The sequence below is a fragment of the Neovison vison genome, chromosome 2, assembly GCF_020171115.1.
Source record: "Neovison vison isolate M4711 chromosome 2, ASM_NN_V1, whole genome shotgun sequence".
Taxonomy (NCBI): domain Eukaryota; kingdom Metazoa; phylum Chordata; class Mammalia; order Carnivora; family Mustelidae; genus Neogale; species Neogale vison.
Genome location: NC_058092.1, coordinates 161,096,222 through 161,103,230, shown reverse-complemented (window position 1 = coordinate 161,103,230; position 7,009 = coordinate 161,096,222).

Sequence of the window (7,009 nt, the reverse complement as noted above, 5' to 3'; positions counted from 1 at the left end):
CTACAAACTGCAGAAATGATACTCTCCCTGAGCCCAGACAATCTGCCTCACTTGCTATCCCCAGCCCTTGGACATGACCTGGCCCAATAAATAAGTGATGAACGAGGACAGACATGAATGAATCGAATGAGGACGAGACAATGCGCCCATGTCATCTTACGGCATGCATTCCCCCTCCTGGGGATCTCAGGCAGAGCACAAGAGAGGTTACTTTCCCAGCCAGCACTTCCGCTCTGTAGGATCATGAGCACTGTTTGAGCTCATTCAAAAGAAAAAGGTATATGTCACCGGTTTGTCCCCTATGGCTGCAAATCTTAGCAGGGCCCTGACCACCAGGTACCAACCAAATCTACAAAATAATAGAAGTTTTTCAGATTTTTACCTGAAAGGAGTAAGAGAAATTACTATATTCATAATACCAAAACAACTGGCAACAACACACCCACCTACATTTTTCCCTAAGGCAGGTAGACTTTATCCCTCAAATGCTGGAAGGAAAATATTTGGGTAAATTCCCTTCTGCCCCCTCCCAATGATGCCCACAAGTATTTGCTACTTTTATTCCCAGACGCTTTGAAAAATTTACCCTCACTCCCCACCTTCTAGAAATCTCAACTTTCCACATCCCCTTGGACCTCACACAGTTTGTGTGTAAAAATTTAAAGGTGGCATCCAAACCCTATAAAGTCCTTATGAAACAAAATCCAATAATTAGTCTGCTTTCTAAAGTCAGATACTGCTGCTAATCAGATAGGAACCATCCAAAATTAGCATCTTCCTTCCCCCTCAGTGCTAATGGCTCTCAATGACTCACCCCCTCCCCCAAGGGTATGCTGACATCCTTATCGTGACACACTCCTTCATTCTCTAACTGCATTTTTTCTGCATCTTTACCCTGATGGACCCCCTGCCCTTCGGCACCCCTCTGTCTGGTTTACACACCGTCTGTAAGGCTGGGCTCTTTGGCCACACGGTGATAACAGCAGAAGATACTCTGGTATCATGGTGGAAGGAAGAATTCTTCTTAGTCTGTGTTCTGGTTAAGGGAGAGGGATCACGCTTCTCGTACTTGGGTGGCCAACCTTCAAATATAGTAATTCACACAGGAAAATGTACTTCATGCTGGAGTTATACTAAATTTTAACATCTTTGATGATTCAGAAGGCACTGCGGGAATACTACAATACTTGTGACTCATCCTTCTGAATATCAGTGATCACGGAGTAGTAGGATTCGGAAAGGCCACTGACGGATGCATCAGACTTGTTTTGGCTCAATTATTTCTTTGCATTGAACAGATGCAGCAAATCTCCGAATGTGCCTGGAAACACTCTAGGGAGTCCTAGCTGGTTTTGTTATTATTATTATTGAAATATAACTGACATATAACACTGTATAAGCTTAAGACCCACAATGTGTTGTTTGATACATTTATATATTACAATGTGATTATTAAAGAAGCTGAGCTTGTACCTTTACCCAGTCACATATCATTTCTTTTTTACTTTGAGAACAGTTACAAGATGTTCTCTTAGCAACTTAGAAGTTCCTAATACAGTGTTGTTGACTATAATCACTATGCCATGTTTTCAGTCTCCATAACTTGTCTACTAGCTGTAAGCTTATACCCTAAACATCATCTCCCCAGTACACCCGGACCCCAAGCCCCAATTCCTGGGAACGGTCATTCTACTGTTTTTACAAGTTCAGGCTTTTTTAGATTCTACATACAAGTGAAATCATACAGTATTTGTCTTTCTCTGACTTATCTCCCTTCCTAGCTGGTTTCTTAGTGCTCGAGCCTCTGGTATGAGCTCATCCATCTAACAAATAAAGTTCCACCTATGCACCAGACAGGATTTCTAAACTTTTGGTTCTGGTGTTAACTACTGCAAATGTTCTCCTTCCTTGAGTACTTCATCAAGTAGGAGAGGTATCTCCAGCTTTCTGGTGAAGGCAGGTTGGCTTTTGCCCATTTTCTTCATGATGGTCAATTATGGGAGACAGAGAAGTTTTGTAAGGCTCTTTTCTTGGCTCCTCCGGTCTGACTAGTAAACAGGCGCAGAGCATGAAACATGAACAGGTTTTTAAATTATTTTTAGTTTACTGACCATTTTTCTTTTCTTTTCCTTTTTTTTTTTTAAAGAAAGATTATTTATTTATTTGAGAGAGAGAGAGAGAGGGAGAGAGCATGAGCAGGGGAAGGGGCAGAGAGGGAGGGAGAAGCAAGCTCCCCGCTGGGTGGGGAGTCCGATGTGGAACTCGATCCCAGGTCGCTGGGATCATGACCTGAGCTGAAGGCAGATGCTTAACCAACTGAGCCACCCACGTGTCCCCATTTTTCTAAGCATAAAAGAGATACCCAAACTCATCCCTATGTCGAGATGAGATGTGCTCAAACACTTATTAACTTTATCAATCTCCTTCCTTTTATTATAACTCACCAGTTTTGGGGGGGGGGCAGTGGTGAGGAATATATTCACTCACTGGTATTTGATGCCTAGCTTTATTCAAAATTTAATTAATTTGAAGGCACACTGGAGGGGAACAGGATTCTGCAATCCAGGGTTCAACACTGGCTCTGCTAATGATGAAGTTCTCACTAGGCTTTTCTGTATTTCAACTTCCTGAACAGTTTTAAAGCAGGTACATTATAACCTGCCCAGAGCAATTCAAGGAGCAAGCAGACAGCTGAACAGAAGGCTTTTTATATTTAAAATATAAATATAGTATTTAAAATATAAATATAATATAGTGTTTAAAATATAAATACAGTATTTAAAAAATAACCAAGCCACTTGTGACACTCAGATGCTTTTCACTGAAATTCTTCACATTTTCTTGATGTGCTCATTTTAACAGAATTAAAAAGCAATCTATCATACCAGGTAAGAATATTTTTAATTAGTGACATTTAGCACTATCCACCAGGATGGCTGGATTTCACAAGTTTTTACTGAAGACATGCACGAAATAAATGGATCTTCTTTCCTATAATAGGATAAACAATGCTGCATGACTGAACACAGGTAAGCACTGAAATCCGTCAGATAATTTGGGAGGAAATGTCACTTTTCTCTCCTCTGAGTTTCTGTCTGGGTAAAAGAACAAACAGGATTGTAAAAAGTTCAAAGCTCCTTTCTCAGAGGCCATGAGCTTCACACACTCAGGCTGCCGTACGTGTCCCATTATGGAAGGCAGAGACTGTGATAAACATCATTCCTCAGTCTGTCTGGTTTTTGTTTCTCCCATTTTACACGATATCTAATCTTAAGGTTCTCAAAAATCATTTAACTCAATCCTTTTCTAGGCAACAATTACCGAAATCACTTGTTTTGTCTCTCCAAAAGGCTGTAATAATACTTAAAAGCAAAGGACAAGGCAAAAAATAGCCTTGAAAATCACATTCGAAGAAGAGAGAATGTAAGTGAAATTAGATATTCCATGTGTTGAGAAATAGGACCAAGTTTGGGGCTTAATTGATTTAAATCCTAACTTTTCACTCAGATTATTCAAAATAGCATCTATTTCAAGCTGAGTTTGTTGCCAAGCTAATCTTTTTTTTTTTTAAAGTACAGCAATAGATTGTTGTAGAACTCTGAAGCAGTGCAGAACGAGCCATGTCCCCACCACAAGTCCCTCGCCCCTGGGCCCCCAGTCCCATTGCCCATCAGTAACCCCTTAAGAATTTCCTGTGTACCCTTCCAGACCTTTTCACTGCATATACTAGTGTGTTTTCACACACACATATGGAATTAACATACACTCTGTGTCCTCGGGACACCTGGGTGGCTCAGTCGGTTAAGCGCCTGCCTTCAGCTCAGGTCATGATCCCAGGGTCCTGGGATCGAGTCCCTCATTGGGCTCCCTGCTCAGTGGGGAGCCTGCTTCTCCCTCTGCCCCCACTCTAGCTCATGCTCTCTCTCTCATAAATAAATAAAATCTTAAAAAAAATACTTTGTGTCCTGTAATCTCACCATCCATCCAGCTGATCTGTAGCAAGGAAGCTATGAAGTGAGGCTTTTCTGCAGGGCTGTCAATATGCTGTCTTCATGCGGCAGTATAGAGAGTAGGGACGGGGCTGTTCCTTCCAATATGAAATCCTGAAGATGGGTGTTCAGGGTGCTAGGGCTTATTAAAGTCCCAGTCTTCTGAGCAAGAAAAAAATCATCATGGCTCTGTCCCTGCTCACTTAGAAAATACTTTATGCACTGAACTACATGGCAGGTACCAACCTAGGCTCTGGGGGTTCTGAGCCCCACCAGCGAGACTGTGCCCTGCCCTCATGGAGATTCACAGAATGTTCTCCATACAAACCACTGCCCCATGAGAGAATCTGCTCATCGACTCAAGCCAACATTTACTGAGCAGGTATCAGGAACCGAGTTCTTATTTTAAACATGTCAATACAAAGATGAACAAGGTTTCAAACCTGTCCTGAAGAATCAGTCTGATGGGGAAATAGCTTTTTCTTCCACCATGACAGCAGTGGGAGATCTGCATGGCTCTAACGCCTGGCAGGAAGAGGGATCACGTAGCTTTCCAGGGACTGGAGGGTTGGAAAGGTTTCCTGAAACCTGGGTGGAGCTGGGGGCCGGGTTACATCAGGGGGCGGAGACAAGGTGAGCAGAAACCTCCTTCAGGGCCTGCAGAGGGAGAAGGTGGAAGGAAAGCTTTGCAAGTGTGTAAGCACTTTGGACAAATCCTAGGCAAGCCAGGTATTACTGGTCTGGAGAGCAGGGTAGGGGCGAGTGTGAAGGTTCAGAGAGCTCTCTGGTTACAGCTGCAGCAGCCAGGAAACCCACCCCGGGGACCGAGTCCAGAGAAGAAATGAGACTCTAAGCCTGGGCAGGGTAGAAGACAGGAACTGAAGAGGTATTTAGTGCATAAAACAGTCACAGTATGGCCACCAACTGGACATGACATTCCAGAAAGAGGGAGGGTAGGGACAACTCTCAGGTTTAAAATGTGGAGGACTGGTAGATGGAAGTCCAGTCTCTCTGGACTTAGGTGAAAACATATATATATATATATATATATATATATATATATATATATATATTTTAACTTTTGCACTATCTGTAACCCTCTTAACATATTTCTTCCTAGCATAAAAGTCCTTTTCTATCTTAAAATACTCTCTCCATTCTACCTACCATTCCAACGTTTTGTTTCAATTTTTTATTTAGATTCTAGTTAACATATAGTGCAGTATTAACTTCAGGAGCAAAACATAGTAATTCACCACTTACATTCCATGCCCAGTGATCATCGCAAGTGCCCTCCTGAATATCCATCACCCGTTTAACCCATCCCCCCACCCATCTCTCCTCCAGCAACCTTCAGTTTGTTCTCTATAATAAAGTCTGTTTCTTGGTTTGCCTCTCCTCCCCCAGACGTGTTTACCTGTTTCTCCTTAAATTCCACACATGAGTGAAATCATGTTATTCATCTTTCTTTGGCTTATTTTGCTTAGTGTACAACACTCTAGCTCTATCCACATCATTGCAAATGGTTAAGATTTCATTCTTTTTGATGGCTGAGTAATAGTCCTGTGTGTGTGTGTATGTGTGTGTGTACACACACATACATTTTCTTCACTCACCTGTCAATAGACATCTGGATTCTTTCTGTAGTTTGGCTCTTGTTAACAATGCTGCTCCAAACATTGGTGTACAAGTGCCCCTTTAAGTATTTTTGTAACCTTTGGGTAAATACCCAATAGTGTAATTGCTGGGTTGTAGGGTAGTTCTACTTTTAACTTTCTGAGGAACCTCCATACTGTTTTCCAGAGTGGCTGCACCAGCTAACATTCCCACCAACTGCGTAAAAGGGTTCCCTTTCTGTGCATCCTCACCAACATCTGCTGTTTCCTGTGTTAATTTTAGTCATTGTGACAGGTGTGAGGTGGTATCTCACTGTGGTTTTGATTTACATTTCCCGGAGGATGAGTGATGTTGAACATCTTTTCATGTGTCTGTTGGCCATCTGGATGTCTTCTTTGGAAAAACATCTACTCATATCTTCTTCCCATTTCTTGATTGGATTATTTGTTTTTTGGGTGTTGAGTTTCAACAAATGGTGTTGGAAAACTGGAGAGCAACAGGCAAAAGAATGAAACTGGATGACTTTCTCACACCACATGCAAAGATAAATTAAAAATGGGTGAAAGACCTAAATGTGAGACAGGAATCCATCAAAATCCTAGAGAAGAACACACGCAGTAACCTCTGACATCTGTCATTGCAACTTCTTACTAAGGATTATCTCTCCTGAGGTAAGGAAAACAAAAGCAAAAACAAACTTTTGGGACTACAGCAAAATAAAAAGCGTCCACAGAGCCAAGGAAACAATCAACAAAACTAAAAGGCAATCTTTGGAATGGGAGAAGATATTTGCAAATAATATATCTAATAAAGGTTTAGTATCCAAAATCTGTAACAGACTAATCAAACTCAACACCCAATGTTCTTTAAGTAACAGACCATTTCTTCACCACCCATTCAACCTTCAACCCACCACTGTCCGCCAATGGTCCCCACATCCCCCAACGATGCCGCAGCAATGCCCCCTCTCCTGGACCTCCGGATGTGGACTCTCCCAGAGAGCTGCCCCCCCACCCCATTCCTGGAATCCAGCTCTGTCTTGGGCTCCCTCCTCCTCACACTCTCTACAAGCTGTCCTGTCCACCCTTGTGACCTGACCTCCATCTGACCTCCCTGATCCTACAGCCAGTCTTCCAAAATTCCAAAGTCACTTTTCTGACTGTCCATATTCAGTCTCGTCAAACCTGTCCCAAAGTCATCTATTCTTCCTCCTACATCCTGTGCCATAGCAAGCAGTACTGCGTGCACTCATTCACCAAAGCCCGACAGGCAGGAACCATGCTGGCCCTCAGCCCGGGGCACCGTGGCCCCCGCCCATAGCACCCTTCTGTCCCCACCTCTGCACTGTTCACTCTGGTCGACACGGCCTTCCTTTCCAAAAAACATCTACTTGACGCATATAC